Source organism: Chiloscyllium plagiosum, unplaced genomic scaffold (assembly GCF_037043375.1).
Source record: "Chiloscyllium plagiosum isolate Xiang-an unplaced genomic scaffold, Cpla_swu_hap1 HiC_scaffold_49, whole genome shotgun sequence".
Lineage (NCBI taxonomy): Eukaryota > Metazoa > Chordata > Chondrichthyes > Orectolobiformes > Hemiscylliidae > Chiloscyllium > Chiloscyllium plagiosum.
Window position 1 is genome coordinate 5,729,857 of NW_028270187.1, and position 25,994 is coordinate 5,755,850.

Genomic DNA, 25,994 nt, shown 5'->3' on the forward strand with positions numbered 1-25,994 from the left:
TCTTACTTGCTATTGAATTTGTGAAACACATATTTATTCCGGTCTTCAGTCCCGATCTATGTCTCTTCTGTTTCTCCCTGTGTCTCTGTGACACTCTCTGTCTCGATCTAATTTTCTCAGTGTCTCTGTAACTCTCTGTCTCTCTCTGACTGTATGATGGGAGTACTGTTTGTTGCTGAACACAACAGCAGTTCCTGCCTTAGAAAAGAGCCTAACAGTTTGGTTCAATTGCAGGCATCCCTGTGTCAGTCCCAGAGCTGAGTGCCCACCCTGGAAACGAGGTAGTGGAGTGATATAGCACTGCATTCAACTGATCCGTGACTAGCGGTTTGACCCCAATTCAACATATTTTCTGCAAGGATGCCGAGGAGTTATACTGGGAATTCTCCAACCACAGCAGAACCGTACACACAATCATCAACATTAGCAAAAGCCAAGAGGGTAATTATCACTGCACTGTTTCTAACCAGGAGTAACAACCTCTCCTGAACAGCAAATTCCTCGCCGTTTCGGTGATCGATGAGTTTCTAAGCAACTCTGTACAAATCCACATTATCGGAGCAATGTGATAACAGTGGAGGAGCGTGCAGAGGCATGTTGCCTTGGGGGCTGAAGAGTTTCATTGATGGAGACAGATTGGACAGACTGCGGTTTTCCTGACAGCAGAGGAGATTGAGAGTGCGGGGGCACGATTGAATTGCGTGAAATAATGTGGGGTGTATATAGGTAGACAAGAATATACTTCTTCCCCTTTGATGGAGGGATTAATGACCGGGGGAGGAGTATAGATTGAAGGTAAGGGGCAGGAGGTTTAGAGGGGGATGCGAGGGAAAACATTTTCACCAAGAGGGTGGTGCGCAACCTGGAACTCACTGCTTGGGTGAGGCAGAAACCCTCATTATGTTGAAGAAGGGTTGAGATGAGTACTTGTGATTCGATCAACGGCTACTAGGCATCTCACTTTGCCCTTTCCTGGAAAAAATACGGCTAGAATCGGGTGAATAGCCAAGGTCTTTTCCCCAGAGCAGGAGAGTCCAAACCTACAGAGCATTGCTTTAAGGCAATGATTAAGGGGAATGATTTAAAAGGGACCTGAGGGATAACTTTTTCACACAGGAAGTGATCTGTATATGGAATGAGCTGCCAACGGAAATGCTAGAGGCGGGTACAATTACAACCGTTAAAAGATGTTTGGAAAGATACATGGACAGGAAACGTTTAGAGGGATATGGGCCAAACGCAGGCATTTGGTTCAGTTTGTGACGACTGGTCAGAATTGTCACATTGTGCTCAAGGGCCTTTTTACATGCTGTAGGACTATTTGACTTTAAGTACTGGGAAAATCAGACGAGAGAATAGACAGATGGTTGTTTATGACTGGCATTGACTCAATGGGCTGAAGTGTCTGCTTCTGTGCTGCATGACCCATTGGAAGCTGATGGTAACCCCAAAGATGTTGATAGTGGGATGGGGGTGGAGACATTGCTCCTAACCCCCAGGATGCAGGAGGTCAGTGACAGTTACCCCCAGGATGTTGATAGTGCGGTGGGAATGGCGTCCGTGATGGTAGCCCCCAGGATGTTGATATTGGAGTGGAGATGTGGACAGAAACAGTCACACTTCAGAACGTTTAAGAGGGCGATGGCTGAATGATATAACATTTGGCCAGCCACAGTTAAGACAAACCTTTCGAAGCCTAGATTTTACAAGAAATGGAGGTAACTATCAGAAAAATGACAAATGGAACTTCCAAACCTTTCTTGCCTCTTTGTCTTGTTTTCTTGCAGTTCCTGTTGCTGGGGTTTTCCTCACTCCCAGAGCCAATAAAATGAAGGTTCTGATTGGGAGTCGTCTCGTTCTCGAGTGTGTATTGAGCCGAAATACTGGACCCTACTTTCAATGGTACTTTCAACAGAATGCCAGCGGGAATTACAAGTCTAGCTCAGACATGAGAGTGCTGGGCATTCAATCGCTCCATTCCCAGCACCAATACCAATACCAACGTGTTGCAATCTATGGTGTCCCAGTCTAACGATATTTAATGTGACCAGTCATTCGGAAGACATCACAGAACCAGGTAATTCATTCTTCATTTGCGATCCATGCTCCTTCTTCACTCTGGTCCACATGTCCGCCTGAAGACTTGACATGAACACTCTGAAAAATTGCTGGAGAGACTCAGCACGTCTGACAGCATCTGGGAAGAGAGAGAGAAGCAGAGTTAAGATAACAGGTTATAAAACAAAGTGGTGGAGAACATCAGGAGGTCTGGCAGCATCTGTGAAGAGAGAGATACAGAGAGAGAGAGATAGATAACTGATAGATGGAGCTTTAACCTAAGAGTTATCATGCCTCAGACAAGGGGAGAGTTGGAGAAGGACAGTCCTTCATGATAACCTCTGCCAGTGAGAGATGTTACTCTACTTTCCAAACCAGCCATACAGCTAACTGAGCTAGCCCAACACACAACACTAAGCAGAGAGCAGAAAAGAAATGAATTTTAGTGAGCGAAAATGTATTGAATGGAGAATATTATACTACGATGATCAGTAGAAACGTGGGAAATACGTATTTTAATCTGTCATTTATTTGACACCTTTTTTTGAAGGCAACAGAAGCTGAATTTAGAAATACGTTTGAAGAAGGTAGTTGGCTTTCTGTTACCAAGCCTCGTTTTGTTCAGTTCTGGACACCTTCCTTATGGAAGGATGTTCAAATACTGGAGAGAGTATGGAAGAGATTTAGATTAGATTCCCTCCAGTGCAGAAACAGGCCCTTCGGCCCAACAAGTCCACACCACCCTTCCGAAGAGCAACCCACCCAGACACTTTCCCCTACCCTACATATAACCCTGACTAATGCACCTAATACTATGGGCAATTCAGTTTGGACAATTCACATGGCCTGCACATCTTTAGATTGTGGGAAGAAACCCTCGCTGACACAAGGAGAATGTGGAAACTGCACATAAACAATTGCCCAAGGCGGGGTCCCTGGCGTTGTGATGTCGCAGACTGACAACAGAACTGAGGGGTTTTAGATATAGGCAGAGCTTAGAGAGACCTTATTGAGGTGTTGAAAGTCATGAACAAGTCTGATAGGGAAAAGAAAGATTTTCTGTTTCCCACTGTTGGCTTACTAACAGGTGACTAATGGGTCAGAATTTCAATATTTTCATTGAGATAATTAGATGAGGAGAAACTTTACTGTTTACTGTTGGATTGCTGGGTTTGGAATGTGCTGCCTGGGAGAGTGGTGGAGACGGGTGCCACAGGCGGTTTCAAAAATGAGCTGGATGTAAATTTGAAAGGGTTGATGCTAGAGGGCTATGGAGATAGGGCTAGCTGAGACTAGCTGTTAGCTTTGTCAGATGCTGGTGCAGACACGAACGGCCTCCTTCTGTACGTAAAATTCTATGATTCTATGAAGATAGAAGTTCAGAGCCACATTCCAGATAATTCCAGGAGATAATCCCTTGGGACCTTCACTCAGAGATTTCGTTGGCCGGGATTTTCATTGGTGACAGCAGCAAATTGTTGTTGCAAGTATGATTCGAACTTGGTTTGGTATTAATCCGGAAATATTTCATTCCAAGTGAGGCGATGGGAATTCGAGCTGAGGGTGTGAGTGACAATAGACCTGCAGGAAATTTCAATATGCAGAGACTGAGTCAAGTTGACTGAATGGTGAATGCGAATCTGTGAGCTGACAATTGAACACCGTCACATATTGGTCAGTGTTCATGCTGGTATTCGTCTGATTGGGAGCATCAACAAAAAATAACTCTCTTTCTGTAAGCGATCGAGCGAAGTTTGGGTTGTTTCCTTCACAAAAGCGAACGTTGATGGGGAGCGGGATATGATAGAGGTGTATTAAATGGGTAGTGTTGTCCAGTAGACAGACCTAGGGGTTCAGGTACATAATTCTCTGGAATTGTGTCACAGGGAGACAGGGTATTTGGGAAGGAGTTTAGCACGCTTTCCTTCATTGCTCAAACTATTGAATATTGGAGTTGGTACGTCATATTGAAGTAGGACAGGACATCGATGAGCCACTATTAGAGTACCATGTACAGTTCTGTTTGCCTTATTCCAGGAAAGATATTATTAAGCTGGGGAGGGTACAGAAAAGATTTACCAGGAAAGTTTGAATCAAAAGGAGAAGCTGGGTAGTTTGCGACATTTTCCACTTCAGTGTAGGAGGTTGTGGTGTGACCTTATACAGTTTTGTAAAATCACGATGTGCACAAATAGGGTGAATGGCATGTGGGGGGACTTCAAGAACAGAGGACATCTTTTTCATGTGAGAGGAGAATCTATTCTTTTAAAAATGACATGAGGGGCAACTTTTTTATTAAATGGAGGGTGGTTCACATGTGGAATGTACTTCCAGATGAAGTGGTGTTACAGAAAGAGTTACAACATTTAAAAGACGCTTGAGTAAGAGAGATATGGGTCAAGTGCAAGCAAGTGGGGCAACTATAGTTCGAGACTATGGGTTTATTTCCTTTCTGTATGACCTAATGACTCCATTAGGAGGGACATGGATGGGGGACAGGAAACAGCTATTCCCCCTTATCCACAGAGTCAGTCGCAAGGAGGAGGCATCATTTTAAAGTGGAGCATAAGAGGTTTCGAAATGGGATTTGATGATTCTTTCACACAGAGGATGGCAGGGATCTGCAACGTCTGAAAATAAAATATTTGGACTTTCAGTTTGTATTTCAAATCAAGAATTGCTCCGGCGTGTGCAAATGCCACTTTGCAACTGCAGGGGGTTCAATGATTTATTAATGTAGAATATTCGTATAAAGAAACAGAAGGAGGTCATACAGCCCCTTTAGCCTGATCCAGCATTCAATGGCTGATCTGTTATTTGACTGTATAAACCTGTCTTTGGGCGCACACTGAGAATTATTATTAAATAGCAGAAATTCAAAGGCTTTCTATATAGCTGAGGGAGGCTGTGTGCGATGGATATGGCTCAAATTGTGATTTGTAGGATAGACCCTGGGCTCCATCTGAGGACGACAGAACAATATTGATTCATCGTGATTTCATAGTATCTCAGTTACAAGCCAGGAGTGTGAGGGAATATTCCCATTTTTCTGGATGGCCGTAGCCCCAACAACATTTGAGAAGCTCAATACCATCCAGGGAAAAAGCAGGACTGGTTACTGACACGACATCCACAAGCATACACTTCCTCCACAACCAATGCTGAGTAGCAGCAGTGTGTACCACCTACAAGATGCACTGCAAACATTCACCAAACAACATCTTCCAAACTCACAATCATTTTCATTTCGAAGAATAAGGACTGGAGATATATGGGACAACCACCCTCTGCAAGTTCACCATCGAGTCACTCAGTGCCTTGCATTTGAAACATAACACCGCTCCTACAGTGTCATTGGATCAAATTCTTCGAAACGACATTGTGGGTTACCTACAGCACGAAGATTGCAGCAGTTCAAGAAGGCAGTTCACTACCACCTTCTCAAGGGGGCAATTAGGGGTGAGTTGGTGAGAACTGCTGGGCCCAGCCAGCAGTACCTGCATACCATGAGTGAATAATAATTTTAAAAATTGTAAATTTCCCGAGACCCTCCGCCTTCACTATGTGAGCTTGTTCTGGTAGGGTAGGCGTGAACTTTAGGACAAACGTATGTGCAAAATACCCTTCAATATTATTGAGTCATCTGGCCCATGAACCGCTATATAAAAAAAGGTCAATATATAGCCAAGAGCTTCGGTTTATTTTCTTGCTGGGTTGGCTCTTTGACTTCAATTATCACCCTGTATTCAATTTTGAGGCGTTGTTTTAATATTCTGTTCACTCACCCTTTGGTTCACTTTGAACATAGAACATAGAACACAGAACAATACAGTGCAGAACAGGCCCTTCACCCTCGACGTTGTGCTGACCTGCGATCTAATCTTAGTCCATCCCCCTACACGATCCCATCATCATCCTTGTGCAACGCCCCTGGTGCTCACCTTCCACCCTACCAACCTTCTCATAAACCAAATCATCCGCCGACATTTCCGCCACCTCCAAACAGACCCTACCACCAGGGATATATTTCCCTCCCCACCCCTTTCCACTTCCGCAAAGAGCGTTCCCTCCGTGACTACCTGGTCAGATCCACGCCCCCCTACAACCCACCCTCCCATCCTGGCACTTTCCCCTGCCAGCGCAGGAACTGTAAAACCTGCGCCCACACCTCCTCCCTCACCTCTATCCAAGGCCCTAAAGGAGCCTTCCACATCCATCAAAGTTTTACTTGCACATCCACTAATATCATTTATTGTATCCGTTGCTCCCGATGTGGTCTCCTCTACATTGGGGAGACTGGGCGCCTCCTAGCAGAGCGCTTTAGGGAACATCTCCGAGACACCCGCAGCAATCAACCACACCGCCCCGTGGCCCAACATTTCAACTCCCCCTCCCACTCTGCCGAGGACATGGAGGTCCTGGGCCTCCTTCACCGCCGCTCCCTCACTACCAGAGGAAGCCTGGAGGAAGAACGCCTCATCTTCCTCCTTGGAACACTTCAACCCCAGGGTATCAATGTGGACTTCAACAGTTTCCTCATTTCCCCTTTCCCCACCTCACCCTAGTTCTAAACATGCAGATCAGCACTTTCCCCATGACTTGTCCGGTCTTGTCCTACCTGCCTATCTCCTTTTCCACCTATCCAATCCACCCTCTCCTCCCTGACCTATCACTTTCATCCCTTCCCCCACTCACCCATTGTACTCTATGCTACTTTCTCCCCACCCCCTATCCTCCTCTAGCTTATCTCTCCACGCTCCAGGCTCACTGCCTTTATTCCTGATGAAGGGCTTTTGCCCGAAACGTCGATTTCAAAGCTCCTTGGATGCTGCCTGAACTGCTGTGCTCTTCCAGCAGCACTAATCCAGAACCTGGTTTCCAGCATCTGCAGTCATTGTTTTTACCTTATCCAAGGGTTGTTTAATTGTTCCTAATGTGGCTGAGGTAACTACATTGACAGGCATGGCATTCCACACTCTTACCACTCTCTGAATAGAGAACCTGCCTCTGAATCTGTCTTAAATCTATCACGCCTCAATTTGTACCTATGCTGTATGAACTGACGTCACCATGTCTGGAAAAAGACTTTCACTGTCTACCCTATCCAATCCTCTGATCAACTTGTATGTCTCAATCAAATTCCTTCTTAATGTTCCTATCCCCAATGATAACAGAACCAAGTGTCTCAGCCTTTACTCATAAGAACTTCCCTCCAGACCAGGCAACATCCTGGTAAATCATCCTTTCTGTAATGGGACAACGAGAACGCGACACAATATTCCAAGTGCGACCAACCAGCATTTTGTATACTTGCAGCATGATATTGCGCCTCCAGACCTCAATCCCTCTACCAATAAAACCTAACACACCGTGTGCCTTCTTAACTGCACTATCAGCTTGGGTAGCAACTTTCAGGGATCTATGTACATGGACTTCAAGATCCCTCTCCACATCCAAACCACCAAGAATCTTTTCATTGACCCAGTATTCTTCCTTTCTGTTATTCTACCCAAAGTGAATCACCTCACGTTTATCTGGCATTTCCAGTGCGAGCAGCAGCGAAGGTAAGACCGTTTGGTTTTAAAAGTGCTTACCGGTAGCGGGCAGCGGTGTTTTTTTTTCTCTTTCACTCTCTCTCTACACAGAAAGAGCGGGAGCACCAGGGGGAAGTGACGACGACCAGAGGGGCAGCCGGGAAGGAAAGCGGTGAGTATTTATACTCACCCTTCGAAGCCGTCGGTCATTTCCAGTGCGAGCAGCAGCGAAGGTAAGACCGTTTGGTTTTAAAAGTGCTTACCGGTAGCGGGCAGCGGTGTTTTTTTTTCTCTTTCACTCTCTCTTCACAGAAAGAGCGGGAGCACCAGGGGGAAGTGACGACGACCAGAGGGGCAGCCGAGACCCGGAAGCAGTTAGTGTAAGCTTACCTGGGTAGGTTTTTTCCCCCTTTAAAAGCGCGAAGGAGTTGGAGTTGGATGAACTTCGGATCATTCGGGAGGCAGAGGGGGTCATAGATCAGAGTTATAGGGAAGTAGTAACTCCAAAGATGGCAGATAGATGGGTGACAGTGAGGGGGACTGGAGGAAGCAGCCAGTGCAGGGACCCCCTGCGGCCGTTCCCCTCAAGAACAAGTATACCGTTTTGGATACTTGTGGGGGGGTGACTTACCAGGGGTAAGTAACGGGGCTCAGGTCTCTGGCACGGAGCCTGTCCCCGTTACTCAGAAGGGAAGGGTGAAGAAGAGCAGAGCAGTAGTAATTGGGGAGTCGATAGTTAGGGGCACAGATAGGCGGTTTTGTGGGAACGAGAGAGACTCACGTTTGGTATGTTGCCTCCCAGGTGCAAGGGTACGTGATGTCTCTGATCGTGTTTTCCGGGTCCTGGAGGGGGAGGGTGAGCAGCCCGAAGTCGTGGTCCATATTGGCACCAACGACATAGGTAGGAGGAGTGCCGAGGATGTTAGACAGGCTTTCAGGGAGCTAGGTTGGAAGCTCAGAGTTAGAACGAACAGAGTTGTTGTCTCTGGTTTGTTACCCGTGCCACGTGATAGAGATTCGAGGAATAGGGAAAGAGAACACTTAAATGCGTGGCTACAGGGATGGTGCAGGAGGGAGGGATTCCGGTTTTTGGATAACTGCGGTTCTTTCTGGGGACGGTGGGACCTCTATAAACAGGATGGTCTACACCTGAACCTGAGGGGCACCAGTATCCTTGGGGGGAGGTTTGCTAGTGCTCTTGGTGGGGGTTTAAACTAACTCTGCAGGGGCATGGGAACCCAGATTGTAGCTTCAGGGTGCAGGGCCTGGAGTGTAGGGAGGTTAGGAACATGGCATCAATTTCCAAGGAGGGTGTCTGTAAACAGGAAAGTGGCTTGAAGTGTGTATACTTCAATGCAAGAAGTATACGAAATAAGGTAGGTGAACTTGCAGTGTGGGTTGGTACCTGGGACTTCGATGTTGTGGCTATTACGGAGACATGGCTAGAACAGGGACAGGATTGGCTGTTGCAGGTTCCAGGATTTAAATGTTTTAGTAGGGTCAGAGTGGGGGTAAAAGAGGGGGAGGTGTGGCATTGCTTGTCAAAGATAGTATTACAGTGGTGGAAAGGACGATGGATGAGGACTTGCCATCTGAGGTAGTTTGGACTGAGGTTAGGAATAGGAAAGGTGAGGTCACCCTGTTAGGAGTCTTTTACAGGCCTCCTAATAGTCCTAGAATCATTGAAGAAAGGATAGGCAAGGTGATTCAGGAGATGAGTGACAGTAATAGGGTGGTTGTTATGGGGGACTTTAACTTTCCTGATATTGATTGGGAAAGCTATAGCTCAAGTTCGTTAGATGGGTCAGTGTTTGTTCAATGTGTGCAGGAGAGTTTCCTGACACAATATGTAGACAGGCCAACAAGAGGTGAGGCCATACTGGATTTGGTTCTGGGTAACGAACCAGGCCAGGTGTTAGAATTAGAGGTAGGTGAGCACTTTGGGGATAGTGACCATAATTCGGTGATTTTTACTCTCGTGATGGAGAGGGATAAGTGTGTACTACAGGGCAAGAGTTATAGCTGGGGTCAGGGAAATTATAATGCGGTGAGGCATGACTTAGGATGTGTGGCTTGGAAAAGTAGACTCCAAGGCAAGAGTGTAAATGATATGTGGAGCTTGTTCAAGGAGCAACTATTGAGTGTCCTTGATAATTATGTACCTGTCAGGCAGGGAGGAAAGGGTCGTGCGAGGGAGCCGTGGTTTAATAAGGAATTGGAATCCCTTGTTAAATGGAAGAGGGCAGCCTATCTCAAGATGAGACGTGAAGGTTCAATTGGGGCGATTGAGCGTTATAGGGTAGCCAGGAAGGACCTGAAGAGAGAGCTAAGAGCAGCAAGGAGGGGACATGAAAGGTCCTTAGTCGGTAGGATTAGGGAAAACCCTAAGGCTTTCTATAGGTATGTTAGGAATAAAAGAATGACTAGGGTAGGAATAGGTCCAGTCAAGGATAGTAGTGGGAAGTTGCGTGTGGAGGCGGAAGAGATTGGGGAGACACTGAATGAATACTATTCTTCAGTATTTACTCAGGAACAGGGCATTGTCGTCGATGTGAATACTGAGTCACAAATAAGTAGACTGGATGGCTTTGAGGTATGTAGAGAAGAGGTGTTGGAAATCCTGGAAAAGGTGAAAAAAGATAAGTCCCCTGGGCCTGATGGCATTTATCCTAGGATTCTCTGGGAAGCAAGGGAGGAGATTTCAGAGCCATTGGCCTTGATTTTTATGTCCTCTTTGTCTACAGGAGTAGTGCCAGAAGACTGGAGGATAGCAAATGTGGTTCCCTTGTTCAAAAAGGGGAGTAGGGATAACCCTAGTAACTATAGGCCGGTGAGTCTCACTTCTGTTGTGGGCAAAGTCTTAGAGAGAATTGTAAGGGATAGGATTTATGCACATCTGGATAGGAATAATGTGATCAAGGATAGTCAGCATGGTTTTGTGAAGGGCAGGTCGTGCCTCACAAACCTTATTGAATTCTTTGAAAAGGTGACGAAGGAGGTTGATGAGGGGAAAGCGGTAGATGTGGTATATATGGATTTTAGTAAGGCGTTTGATAAGGTTCCCCATGGTAGGCTACTGCAGAAAATACGGAGATATGGCATTGAGGGTGAGTTGGAGGTTTGGATTAGGAATTGGCTGGATGGAAGAAGACAGAGGGTAGTAGTTGATGGCAAAGTTTCTTCATGGAGTGCCGTCACTAGCGGTGTTCCGCAAGGATCTGTTTTGGGACCATTGCTGTTTGTCATTTTTATAAATGACCTGGAAGAGGGGTTAGAAGGTTGGGTGAGCAAGTTTGTGGATGATACGAAAGTCGGAGGAGTTGTTGACAGTGAGGAAGGATGTGGCAGGTTACAGCAGGATATAGAGAAGCTGCAGAGCTGGGCAGAAAGGTGGCAAATGGAATTCAATGTAGCTAAGTGTGAGGTGATTCACTTTGGGAAGAATAACAAAAAGATGGGGTACTGGGCTAATGGTCGCATACTTGGTAGTGTGGATGAGCAGAGGGATCTTGGTGTCCATGTACACAGATCTCTGAAAGTTGCCACCCAGGTAAATAGTGCGGTGAGGAAGGCATATGGCGTACTGGCTTTTATTGGTAGAGGAATTGAGTTCCGGAGTCCTGAGGTCATGATGCAGTTGTATAAGACTCTGGTGCGGCCGCATCTGGAATATTGTGTGCAGTTTTGGTCGCCATACTATAGGAAGGATGTGGAGGCACTGGAACGGGTGCAGAGGAGGTTTACCAGGATGTTGCCTGGTATGGAAGGAAGATCGTATGAGGAAAGACTGAGACACTTGGGGCTGTTTTCATTAGAGAAAAGAAGGTTTAGGGGTGACTTGATTGAGGTGTACAAGATGATTAGGGGGTTAGATAGGGTTGACAGTGTGAACCTTTTCCCGCGTATGGAGTCGGGTATTACAAGGGGGCATAGCTTTAAATTAAGGGGGGGTAGATATAGGACTGAAGTTAGGGGTAGGTTCTTCACTCAGCGAGTCGTAAGTTCATGGAATGCCCTGCCAGTAGCAGTGGTGGACTCTCCCTCTTTATGGGCATTTAAGCGGGCATTGGATAGGTATATGGAGGATAGTGGGTTAGTATAGGTTAGGTGGGTTTGGATCGGCGCAACATCGAGGGCCAAAGGGCCTGTACTGCGCTGTATTCTTCTATGTTCTATGTTCTATCTGCATTGATCTCTATTTACCACCTCAGCCCAGTTCTACTGTTTATCCAAATCCCCATGCAACCTGTAACATTCTTACACATTGTCCACTACTCCGCCAACTTTAGTACCATCGGCAAACTTACTAACCCATCTATCTTTGCCTGCATTCAAGTCATTTATAAAAATGACAAACAGCAGTGGTCCCAAAACAGATCCTTGTGGCACACCAATAGTACCTGCACTCTAGACTGAATATTTTCTATCAGCCACCACTTGCTGCTTTCTTACAGAAAGCCAGTTCCTAACCAAACTGCTAAATCACCTTTAATTCCATGCCTCTGCATTTTCTACAACTGCCTTCCCCGTGGAATCTTCTCAAAGGTTTTACTGAAGTCCATGTACACCACGTCAACTACTCTACCCTCATCCACATGCTTGTTTACCTTCTCAAAAAGCTCTGATGAAACAATGTTCACTATCTGCAAACAAATTGTAGCTTGCTAGATTATTATAAATTAGAGTCTCATCAGATAAATCCCGATTGGCACAAGGGGCATGCCTACTTTCCGATTTTTCTAAAATTGATAACACCTCCTCCTTACTAACCTCGATCATTTCTAGTCTAATATCCTGTACCTCATTCTTTTCCACAATATTCTCCTTTGCTTATTGTTTCTCGATTTACAGATGACTCAGAAATGGATGGCAGCATTTTTGGCACAGTTGAAGTGGGGATTTTTTCTGGTTTATTTCAACCCACTAGCCAGTTTTAAACATCGCCGGTGTTTCCCTTGCTTATAGCATGGAGTGAAGATCTGCCCAAGTTTTTCAAAACGTTTTACATCATTCACATTTATTAACAACAGATAATGTTTGAAATGCATCTAAATCTTTGTCATAATCCAATTATGTCAACGAAATTGACAGCATGGCGATATGTGTTAGAAGAGGTAATGTTACATTGATGGCTAATTGCTTTATCATTCATCTTGTTTTGAGGGAACGCTTAAAGATTTGACCCCGAAACAACAACCTTTTTGTTACCCCAATACAACAGCTTAATATCTGAGAGTGGCCCCTTCTAGCCTTTGCCGTCGTGACAAAAGCCATTCGCTCTTGGTCTAGTATCAATCACATGGGGGACATTGCCATTTCATTGTTCGGAGTGTTTCTTAAATGACACAAAAGTATATAGAAGGACAATACATGTTGAGGAAGAGGGGAGGCTGCAGAAGGAATTGGACAGGCTAGGAGAATGGGGGAAGTGGGAGATAATGTACTTCAGTGGGGAGAAGAGAGAAGGAGAATGTTTACTAAATGGGGAAGGGTTTCAGAAATCTGAAGCACAAAGGGACTTGGGTGTCTGAGTTCAAGTGTCTGTTCAGGTTAACAGGCAGGTTCAGTTGGCAGTTATGAAGGCACATGTAATGTTAGCATTCATTTCGAGAACGTTACAATACAAGAGCAGAGATGTACTGTTGAGGCTGCATAAGGCTCTGATAAGAGCACATTTGGAACATTGTGAGTTTTAGGCAGCATGTTTAAGGAAGGATGAGCTGAACCTGGAAGAAGTTCAGAGGGGTTTTGCAAGCAAGATCCCAGGAATGAAGATCTTGTCACAAGAGAAAAGGTTGATAACTCTGTATCTAGAGTCGATGGATTTCAGAAGAATGAGGGAGAATCTGATTGAAACTTGGAGAATTCTGAGATATAGTGCACATGGAGAAGATGTTTTCACGAGGATGAGAGACTAGGAATCGAGGGCATAGTCTCAGAATGAAAGGATGATCCTTTGAACTGAGATGAGGAGGAACTTCTTCAGCTAAAGGGTGGGGAATCTGTGGGACTCATTATCACAGAGGGCTGTCGTTAAATGTAATTAAGGCAGAGACGATAGGTTCCTGATCAGTAAGGGGTCAGGTTTTTCAGGTAGAAAGCTAAAGAATGTGGTTAAATCATATCAGCTATGATGAAATGGTGGAGAGGACTTGATGGACTGAATGACTGGTGTATCTTATGGCCTTGGTTAATAAGTGACTAATAGCCTGTAATGCTTGTCCCCTCAGATTCAGGACTTTCTGAGCATGTTCTATGAGCTATCCACAATAAAATGTGTTCTGACAGCTGGATGACCAATACAACATACGGGCTAGGAGACCTCGGGAGCCTGCAACCGCACCACTCCCACCCCACCACTCATTCTATACAGCTGTGGCTTAGCTCATCCCTGCCTCAATTCCACTTTCTGGCTCCCCTCTCTTTAACTACTCACTGATTAACAATCTATCTGTTTCCCCCCTCGTCCCCCTCAATTTACTCAGTATCCTGTCATGGCCCACACACGGGGGCGGGCTGGGGAGGGGTTGTCGTGAATTAACACAGATTCACAACCCTTTTCCCTTAGAAAGAAGTCATTCCTCCCCATCTTTGTTATCATTCTGTCCCATCACCTTCTCTTGAAACGATGACCGTTTCGTTCTACATGAGGAAACATCCTCTCTCCATTTCCTCTGTCAATACCATCCCCTCTAGTATCTGGAATCCATCACTTAGGTATCCACTCATTTTTCTGAACTTCAGAGGGTATCGGAGTAACTTCTCAATCTCTCTTCTGAAGGCAAACCTCCTATCTCTGAACATGAAAGTCACTTTCCGTTTTGACAGTATATAGATAGAATACACAATCTAAAGTGAGTTAGTCACAGTGTTGGAGAGGTCTACAGACCAGAAAAAGGCCTGTTGGTCTATCGAGTCTGTGCTGGTCAGAAAAATCCACCTCACTATTCTCTAATTCCTTTGCCACAGCACTTGGCCCATTATCTTGTCGTCATGAGTGCACATCTAAATCCTCCTTCAATGTGCTGAGGGTTTCTGCCTCTCCAACTCTTACAGGCAGTGAGTTCCAGATTGCACAACATACTCTGGGTGAACAAGAATTTCCTCACATCCCTGGAAACCTCTTGGCCTTTACCTTCAATCTATGTTCCTCTCCCACTTATTGATCCCTCGATCAAGAGGGGAAGGTTTCTTCCTGTCTACCCTATCTATATGTCTCATCATTTTATACATTTCTCTCTTTTAATCTACTCTGCTATAAGGACAGCCAGCGCAGTCAATCCGATCTCTCTCCATAACTGAAACTCTCCAACCCCCAAAGCAATATGCTGGTAAATCTCTCTGTGCACCCTCTCCCAGTTCATTGAGATATGTACCATTGGTAAAATGTCTTTTATTTACAGCTCACTCTGATAGTGCATAAGTTATTTTCCAGTGAAAAAGAGGGCAGTTAATTTTTAATCGGCAAAGTTATGTTTTTAGCAGGCAGTTGATGTAAAGTCATCACTGTCTCATTAGAGAGAGGGAGAGAGAGGCGTGGGGGAGAAAGAGAGAGAAAAAGCAGCAATTGTTTTATGTTTAACCTGGGGGGGTCACCACATCTAAGGCACAGGGAATGATCATTCAGAGCAATCTCAAACAGAGCAGCAATTGAACCATATGCTGTCAGTGTCACTATACATTGTAAGCCAACTCTAGAATCACTGAACTAACCAACCCCGACATGGCCAGAGGCAAAAACATTGGGCACCACAATGGCTCATTGATTAGCATTGCTCCCTCACAGCGCCAAGGACTCACGTAAAATTCCAGCCTCGGGTGACTTTGTGGAGTTTGCATGCTCTCTCCTCTGCGTGGGTTTCCTCCACTGCTCCAATTTCCTCCTGAAGTCCAAAGATGTGCAGATTTGGTGGATTAGGCCATGCTAAGTTGTCCATATTGTGAGGGTTGTGCGGGTGAGGAGGGTTAACCATGGGAAATGCAGTGTACAGGAATAGAGTAGAGCCAGAGGATCTGGTCTGATGCTACTCAGAGGATCAGTGTGGACTCGACGGGCCGAAAGGGATGCTTCCACGCTGAAGGATTCTATGATGTGCAAGTTAGGAAGATTGGACAAGGTTAATGCAGAGTTATGGGGATCGGAACATGGTCCTGGTCGGGATCTGGGTGGGATCCTGTTCAAAAGATGTGGCGCAGAAAAGATGGGTGAATGGCCCCTTTCCACACCGGATGGGTTCTGTACAGGACTGTACAGGACTGGAACAAGCCAAAAACTGACATCAGTGTTTAGCTCAGTGGTGTGTGACAATTTATTCTGATCTCAATTTTGAAGAGATTCACTTTCCGTTTCTGAAATAATGTGGAAGCAAAATCCTATGTTTATCTCTCCCCAGGGTATACCCTGAAGACGTGAATTTGAATCTTGCCGTGGCAGGTGTGGATTTGGAATTCGATTTTAAACAAAAACAGATCTGAAGTTAAGATTACAATAATGTCTGTTGTCAGGAACAAAGAAACATCTCGTTCAAAACTGAAGACTGAGGTGAGGAGGAGTTTCTTCTCTCAGAGTGTTGTGTGTCGTTGGAACGCATTGCAACAGAGCTGTGTGTGGCCACAGGGAACAGGTTTAAGACTGGGATAGAAGATTCTTCATCAGTTAGGGAATTGAGGGTTACGGGTTAACTGCAGGAAAGTGAGCATGATGAATGGGGCATCAGCCACGATGTTATTGAATGACTGAACAGGCTCGAGGGGCCGAATGGCCTTCCCATGATCCTGTCTGTGATGGTCCTTAAGGGAATGAAATTTGCCGCCCTTACCCAGTCTGCTTAGCATGTGTTACCTAACCCTTTGCAAACTCCTCACTGCCTTCTGGCTGAACAAGTCAAGGGCTTTTCGGAATTGCATGCACTTGGTAGAGATGGCGACATCCTGTTCAGAGTACAGAGAAATAACATTTGTCAGGGTGAGTATTTGGTTTGTTCCAGTCCCGTGCTTTGCTAAGGGAAATTGGTCTGTATAGTAACTGCAGATATTAACAGCTCCTCCTATACACTCTGATTGACTTACAAGTAAAGTTTGTTATTCTCATCTATTTGCATAGTCATGCAGTGCGAAAACATGCCCTTCGGTCCAACTTTTCCATGCTGACCACGTTTCCCAAACTCACCTCGAACCATTCGGCTGCATTTGGCCAATATCTCTTTAAACCTTTCCTATCCACATACCTTTCCAAATATCATTTAAATGTTGTAATTGTACCTGCCTCTAAAACTTCCCTTGGCAGCTCATTTCATGTATACATTGCCATCTGTGTGATAATGTTGTCTCTCAGGTCTCTTTTTGTTCCTTCCTCTCTTACCTTAAACCTGTGCCCACGAGCTCTGGGCTCCGCGACCCTGGGGAAAAGACTTTATCTCTGCCCCATGTGATTTAATAAACCTCTGTAAGGTTACTTCTCAGCCTCCGATGTTCCAGGGGAGAAAATATCCCAGATTATGCAACTTTCCCTTATAACTTCAACCCTCCAGTCTTGGTAACATCTTTGTAAATCTTTTTTGTACCCTTTCTAGCTTAACAACATCCTTTCCGCAGCAGACTAACCAGAACTTACACAGTAATCTAAAAGTGGCCTCACCAACATCCTGTGCAGCTGTACGATGATGCCCCAACTCCAGTCGTCAATGCTTTGCCTAATGAAAGTAAGTATGCCAAACACATTCTTCACCACCGTGTCTCGCTGCAAAGCCACATTTAAGGAAATATGAATGTGCACCCCGAAGTCTCTTTGTTCGGCAACACTCCCAGAGTTGTAATATTAACTACGTAAGTCCTGCATAACTCTACACATTCGTCTAAATTAAACTTCATGATCAAATTTCCATTGTACTTTTAAATAACTTTTTTCTCTGTCCACTATGCCACCAATTTTGGCCCTGTTCCTATTTACTACGCTTCTGTGTTGACCTGTTTTCAGGCTGACCAGCGGAGCAGCAACCATTCTGTATCACATACATAAGTTTGAAGCACGCAGATACAGGAGGAGTTGAGGAACCAGGTCAAGAAAAAGAGGGAAATGTTTATGTGAACCTTGCGCGGGCATCGGGAAACAGCACAGAAGAGCACCTTCAAGGGTGCTCAGTAGCAATCCTACCTTCCGACAAACAAGGAGGACAAGGAAAAGAAGGCATAGCAACATCACATTCTGTGGCCGACATATTGGCTAGGCTTTGTCTCAATTCAGAGTTGAAAAATGTGGTGCTGGAAAAACACAGCAGGCCAGGCAGCATCCGAGGAGCAGGAGAATCGACGTTTCGGGCATAAGCCCTTCTTCAGGAATCAATTCACTCAGCAAATTTGAGTTTCAAAGATCTACTTGTCTTGGGATACCATTTGAATAATTGTCTCTCCCACAACTCTCAGTGGATCAATTTATCCCGCTGTAGGACGATGTAACTTTTAATGGCAGATATTTGAGATTTTGTGGTGCCCATTCCTAACTTGAGCGTCCATTTGATCTCCTGGTCAATGGCACAAGGCAGATGAGCCAGTGAATTGAATGTACTCTAGATTTTTTTCTAAAATTATGGTGAGCTGCAATTAATTCAAGACAAGATCATTCTGCAGCCGGACCTTCATTGCCCTCAAACTTCATAACTTTCAATCCATATCCAGCTCTCTTTTCATACCTCACATGGAATGTACCTTCACCATGATCCCAAGGTGCATATTCCAAATACTACCAACTCTCTGAGTAAACAAATTCCTCCTAATCTTGTTGACGATCTTGAAATTATGACCTCTAGTTTCTGACATACCAACTCGTGGAAATAAAATATTCTTCTTTCCCCTTCCAAATTCTTCATAGTGTTGAATACCTCCTATAAGGTCCTGATCATAATCTTCTCTGCTCCAAGAAGAATAAGTCTGATGCCACTAATCTTTCCTTCTATGTAAAATTCTTCATGCCTGCTATCATTCACGTAAATCTCCAATGAACCCTCTCCAGAGCTTGAAGATCCTTCCTTAAATAAATTGCCTAGAACTGAATGAAAATGTGGTCTGACTAATGATTTGTAGAGGGTGTAGCATCTCTTCCTTGGTTTTATACTCAATGCCTCTATTTATAACTATAAGAAATATTTGAGCCATCATCAAAACGGTTTCCTTGTCACTTTCACAGAATGATACATGAGAAGCCCCACGTCCCTCTGATCCACCACTCCCTTCAAGTTGGATCATGGAACCTGCATTGTTGTCGTGTGCTACTATTGCAAATGTAATACCTCACATTTCTCTGCATTGGAATTCATCTGCCAAGTTTCTGCCCATTTGGCCAAATTGTCAATCTCCCTGTGAAATTACTCAGCATCTTCCTCACAATTCACTCTTTTCCCTGGATTAGTATCAATTGCAAATTTAGAGACTATATCATCTACATCTAACTCCTGATCATTTATATAACCAATGCAGTTATCAATTTGTACTTGTCAGTTTCTTCTATGTGGATGTAACTATTAACCTTCAACTGTCAGTTTTGGCTGTGTGAATACCCAAATATAGTTATAAATATGCACTTGTCAGTTTCTCCTACGATAATGTGTCAGTGTATTTACCAGTATGTTCCTGCTCTGTGATTCGAGAGTGTCAATATTAATCTGTACTTGTCAATGTGAATCTGTGAGTGCAGTTACCAATCTCTGCCTCTCAGTCTCTGTTTTGTCAATATTTGAATTTACTTATCGATTTCTACCTGTCAGTTACTGTTTGGTGAATGTGAACAGTGCAGGTATCAATATCTGCACTGTGAAATTCTGCTCTGTGAATATGAGAGTGTCGTTATCAGACTGTACTTTGTGCTCTGTGAAACTGGGCGTGTAGTTATCATTCTGTTCCTGTCAGTTTTAGCGTTGTGAATGAAAGTATAGTTATTAATCTGTCCTAGACAGTTACTGTAATGAGAATGTGTGACTTAAATTAACAGAAACAGACAGATGGCGATGGACAGACAATTATTTGCATCTCAGTAACTGGGTCGTCATCATTTGTTTGTCTGTTTTTGCAACATGAGTCAGTGTGTAGTTATCAGTCTGTACTTGTCAGTTTCTACACTTGTATATCAAAGAGGTAGCCAGGAATATTCTCTGTCTGTGTGTTGCATTCTGTGATTTTTGTTATGATGGTACTCAGACTGATTCTTAATCTCTTACGCATTTTGTGATTTCTGAGTTGACTGTCAGTCTTTGCTGGTGGGTAGGGGGAGAGGCGATCAGGTTAACTGCTTTATTTTGAGAACCATTCTAAATTATAATCATGCATTTCCTGTTTGTGTAGACTGTCTGAGATCTGTGGTATTACTGACCACTGAGTTTCATTTTGTATACAGACATTTTTTTGTGAAAGATAGGCTTATTCTGCATGTCAGAAGATTCTTGCATTTTTATACTAATATGCAACACAATTTCATGTCATCTCCTTTCTCACAAAAAATCAGTCCAATTGATATGGTCAATCGCAGAAGCATACTATTCAGCCCAATCTATCTGTGCTGGGATATTCTATTATCCATCAGTTCTACAGTAATTGTTCGTAATATAACATAGAACATAAAATTTTACAGCGCAGTACAGGCCGTTCGGTTCCCGATGTTGCACCGAACTGTGAAATTAGTCTGATGCCCAACAAACTTACACCATTCCATTATGCTACATAGGTATGTCCAAAGCCCATTTAAATGCCCTTATCGTCGGCCAGTCTATCACAGTTGTAGGCAGGCCATTCCACGCCCCTACTCCTCCCTGAGTAAAGAAACTTCCCCTAATATCTCTCCTAAATCTATCACCCCTCAATGTAAAGCTATGTCCCCTCGCATTACCCTCTGAGGAAAAATATTCTCAATGTCCACCATATCTAACCCTCTGATTATCCTATACATCTCTATTAAGTCACCTCTCAACCTTCGTCTCTCCTTCGAAAAAAGACTCAGTTCTCTCAGCCTTTCATTGTAAGAATTACCTTCCATACTAGGCAACATCCTAGTAAATCTCCTCTGAACCCTTTCCAAAGTTTCCACATCCTTTCCATAATGCAGTGACCAGAATAACATGCAATACTCCAGGCGCGGCCTGAGCAGTGTCTTCTACAGCTGAAGCATGATCTCGTGACTCGGAAACTCAATCCCTCTATCAAGAAACGCCAACACACCATGTGCCTTCTTAACAACCTTATCAATTTTCAGGGATTAATGCACCTGGACACGGAGATCTCTCCGTAAACAATTTTACCATTAGTCCAGGACTCTGCAATCCTGTTACTTTTTCCAAAGAGAAGTACCTCACAATTTTCCACATTGAATTCCAATTACCCCTTCTCAGCCCAGCTCTGCATCTTACCTATGGCCCTCTGTAATTCACAACATCCTTCAGCACTGTCCACAACTCTGCCTACCTGCAAATTTACTAATCCATCCTTCTACTCCCACGTGCAGATCATTTATAAAACTGAAAAACAGCAGTGTCCCCAAAACAGATCCTTGCGACACCACTGGTAACTGAACACCAGGGTGAATATTTCCTATCAACCACCACTCTGTCTGCTTTCAGCTAGTCAATTTCTGATCCAAACCACTAAATCACCTTAAATGCCAAAACTCCTTATTTTATGTAATAGCCTCCAGCGTGGAAACTTATCAAACGCCTTACTGAAGTCCATATGCACCACTTCAACTGTCTTACCTCCATCCACTTGTTTTGTCACCGTCTCAAAGAAATGTGAACTTCATCCACTAATTGTCAGTGTCTATATGGAAAGGTCAATTTGACATCAATTCTGTTGTCATCTGACTTTAAATAAGTTTGGACCCAGTTTTGAAGAAGTTTCTCTATGTTCCCTTATGTTCGGTTGTGGTTTCGTATTTGAGTGTTACACTTGTATAAAGGGATTGTATAAAGGGATATAAAGGGATTTTTAGGTCTACACAGGACACTAATAATTTAACCTCCTCAGCGGTGATCAGTGGTTTTGAGAGTCAATTCATCTCTGAAGATAATTGAGAGGGCAAATTTTATTCTTTTCCTTTCAGCATCCAGTGGCTGAGTGAGAGTGAGTTTGTTGTTGTCTGCCAGTCTGTATCTCAGTTCACATCTCCTGTAGTGAATGGGAAGCAGCAGAAGTTCTTTAATTGTTAGTGCCTGTAGGAATCATGTGCAAGTGAAAACGTAACACACTGCAACAGCAAGGACTTTGTGTTGTTCTTCAGAGACAAGGTAGGAAATACAATGGGCCTTTATATCTTGTGTTGGTGTTCAGATTGCCATCAGTTTTTGTTTCAGTGCTTAGTGATACATTTTTCTGAATACTGCTGAAGTAACAATTAGTGCAAACTGAATCTATTTGCAACTAAGTGAAAGGGCAATCAACAATTCAACTGCATTAGAACTCACTGACCACAATGCTCCTTGTATAGAAAATGCAACTGGTTAATTCGTTTCTATTGTCTGATGTAGACAGGGCATTACCCTGCTCTGTAGTGTGATGATGCATTGTTAGCCGTACTCTTGTATTGCGCTGTAGTAGGGAGGAGAAAAGCAACAAGGACTTTTATTTACTGTGATGCAGTGCAGAGTATTTACCCTGTCAAATTCAATTTATTGAACAATCAGCACTATTCAACGCTGCCTGAACACAAAATATGCAGTCTTACAAAGCTACTAATTTTGCCTTTTTTCGCCTTTCTCCACTGCATTGAAGGGTCGTTATTAAATTTCATTGATGCATTGTGAAAGTTGCAAGCAGATTTCTAAATTTTTTTGGAGTGCATCATAGGGAGTATCAGGAGGAATATGGGGCTTTTTGTAGAAAATTAAACCTAATTTTAAAGGGTACACAATTATCTAAAAACAATTCTTGTTGGATTGAAAAAGATAATACCAAGTCTACTCCTGTAACATGAAGAAATGCAGAATGATGTGGAGATAAAGGTGGGGATGGCATCCCCTCTGCCACCACAATATATTTATGCAAGTGGAATCCTAACTGAATAGGTTGAGACTTTTTAGCTGGTTGTTTTTGCTTGGTGCATATTCAAAAGTTGTGATTCTGTGCTGTCGGCCTTTCTGCCAACGAATCTCTGAGTAGAAATTATTTTGATTGTAACATTTTCTGTTACTTGCAATGTCTATGGAGCTGCATGATTGTTTTAAAATATTACAACACAGTACAGGCCCTCCGGCCCTCGATGTTGCACCGACCTGTGAAACCAATCTGAAGCCCATCTAACGAACACCATTCTATTATCATCCATATGTTTATTCAATGAACAGTTAAATTCTCTTAAAGTTGGCGAGACTACTACTGTTGCAATGTTAAACATTTAGATTGTGTCAGGATGGTGAATGCTTTTGAAACTCATTGTAAGTCAGAGTGTGTTTATATACGAACATACACATTAAATATTCTTTCTATGTCAGACTTTGACACCGATGTATATTTGTAATTCATACTATTTAATTGTTGTGTCTATGTATGTGACAAAAGATTAATTCTGTCCCTCCCAGTTCCTGACTGCTGAACAGTTTCCTTCAATATCTGTACTCAATATCTACTTCCCTTACTCTTGTTCAAACTGACAGCATAATTTATTTGTTGACCTTCATTGTAACATTATATTTATCTTTATTAAATGCAGATGATATAAAGAATGGTGGAGTTGTAGGTCGTGTGGCGGATTCTCAAAGGATAAAGCGGGATATAGGTCAGTTGCAGAAATGGGCGGAGAAAAGGCAGATAGAGTTTAATCCGGGAAATGGTAAGGTGCTGGACTTTGGAAGATCAAATATTAAGAAAAGTAAACAGTTACTGGCAGGACTCTGAACATCACTGATCTATAGAAGCGCCTTGGGATCCAAATCCAAAGCTCCCTCAAAGTGGCTGTGCAAGTAGTTAGAGTGGTACAGAGAAGAACGCTTATGGCATGTATGCCCTTATTGATTAGGGAATTGAGTACAAGAGTCAGGATGTCGTATTGAAACTTTCTAAGTCTTTGGTTAGGTCATAATTGGATTACTGTGTCCAATTCTGGACGGATTCTGGAAGGATATGGAAATTTCGGAGAGGTTTACCAGGACGCTGCCTGGATTAGAGTGTATGAGATATAAAGAGATCTTAGGAAAACTCAGGTTGCTTTCTCCTGAGCAGCGTAGGCTGAAGGGAGACTTGATAGAAGCCTGTAAAATTTTGAGATGCATCTCGAGTTGATGATCAGATTTTTTTATCCCCAGATTTGAAATGTCTAATACTATGGGGCATGCATTTAAGGTGAGGGGGGAAAGTTCAAAGGAGACAGGAGGGGCAAGTTGTTTTTGCACAAGAGTGTGGTAGGTCTCTGGAACACACTGCCAGGAGTGGTGATGGAGGCATACGATAAGGGTATTTAAGGGACTTGTAGGTAAGCAAGTCGATATGTAAGAAATGAAGGGATATGGGCGAATGTCAGGCAAAAGGGATTAATTTTATGTTCCGCACAGCATGATGAGTAGAAGTCCCCATTCCTGTGCTGTACTCTTCTATGCAGAGAAGGTTCATAGAATCCCTACCGTGTAGAAACCATACAGATGACAAACCCATCTTCCGAAGAATAACCTACCCAGAACCATTCTCCTCTCCTACTACTTTACATTTCCCCATGACTTATGCACCTAACATACATACGCCTGAACATTATGAGCAATTCAGCATGACCAATTCAGTCTAACCTGTATATCTTTGGACTGTGGGAGGAAACCCACATTGACACCAACAGAATGTGAAAACTCTACACAGGCAGTCGCCCGAGGCTGGTATCGAACCCGGGTCCCTGGTTTTATAAGGTAGCATTGGAAATTACTGAGCCACCTCGTGCCACCCATTTTAACAAGGCATCCAATGTTCTATGTTTAGCTTTAATGCAGTTCCCAAGTGTATATTTTGGATGAGTATTCATTCAAATTTGCAGGAACTGGATGGCATGTTTTGAGAAAATAGGTTTAAATATAAAATGTTATTTCCTTGGTGGTGTTTGACTCTTGATTTGAACATATCTCTCTGGATATTGAAATCAATGGATCTGTGACTCAATCCGCTCTGTGAATATGGAGAAAATTGTCTTCATTCTGACAGTGGTAACATACCTGCTGTTTGTTAGATACAGCTAGTCACAATTGGCTCTGTACCGAGGGAATATTACATTGTCTTGGTCCTTCAAGTATTTGCCTGGAGAAAGACAGATGAGGCATCCCCTGTAAATCAACATCAGCTCTGATTGGCAACATCAATGTAACATTCTGTTCCTCATTATTAAGCTTTTTTTTATTTAAAGCCAGAAAATTAAACAGAGCCCCACGGGTTTGATTCCACTCCTGCCCTGAGCTGTTCCTTGTCCATTTTCTTCCTCATATTCTAATACCAATTGAGTAAGCCTAATCAAGTGTGTACGTGGATATATCCGTTTAGTTATTGATTTATACCTGTTAGTTCCTGCTTAGGGAATGTGTGAGCATAGTTACCAAAAGTATAGAGATAAATATACATTGAACATAGAAACGTACAGCACAGTACAGACCCTTTGGCCCACGATGTTGTGCCGAGATTAAATCCTAATATAAAATATAGTAACTTAACCTATGCACCCCTCAACTAATTGCTATCCATGTGCAAGTCCAGCAGTCGCTTAAACGTCCCCAATGACTCTGCTTACACCAGAACACCTAGCAACGCTTTCCATGCATTCATACTCTCTGCATAAAAAAACCTACCTCTGACGTCTCCTTTATACCTTCCCCCTAATATCTTCAAACTTTGACTCCTCGTACCAGTCAATCCTGCCCTGGGGAAAACTCTCTGGCTATTGACTCTATCTATTCCACTAATTATTTTGTACACCTCGATCAGGTCTCCTGTCTTCCTTCTTCTCTCCAGAGAGAAACGTCCGAGCTTATTCACCCTTTCTTCATAAGGCAAGACCTCCAGTCCAGGTAGCATCCTGATAAACCTTCTTTTCACCCTCTCCAAAAGCTCTGTATCTTTCCTATAGTAGGCCGACCAGAACTGGACACAATATTCCAAGTGTGGTCTCACCACGGACTTGTAGAGCTGCAACAAAACCTCAAAGTGCTTAAACTCGATCCCCCTGTTAATGAAAGCCAAAACACCAAAAACGTTTTAAATATAAATATATTAATGTATTCGCATAGTAGAGACTGGCAGTGGCCCATCGATAATTATTGAAGCACAAAAATAAACCGCACGGGGTTGGGGTCTGCATTTAGCCCATTTTGTCCATGCCGGTCAAAGTCAGTCAGATGCCTTTTCTCATCCTATCTTCCTGCCACAGCTCATATCCTTGCAGTTTGCAGCGCTTGAGGTGCA

At 43.6% G+C, this 25,994-nt stretch overlaps 1 long non-coding RNA gene across 1 annotated transcript; it reads left to right on the top strand.

Moving 5' to 3' along the window:
* The first annotated feature begins 16,007 nt into the window (after positions 1–16,007).
* LOC122544677 (uncharacterized) lies at positions 16,008–23,058 on the top strand. Its single transcript, XR_006310438.2, has 3 exons — positions 16,008–16,134; positions 17,165–17,293; positions 17,569–23,058. It is a non-coding gene; the product is annotated as an uncharacterized LOC122544677 (long non-coding RNA).
* The last annotated feature ends 2,936 nt before the right edge of the window (positions 23,059–25,994 follow it).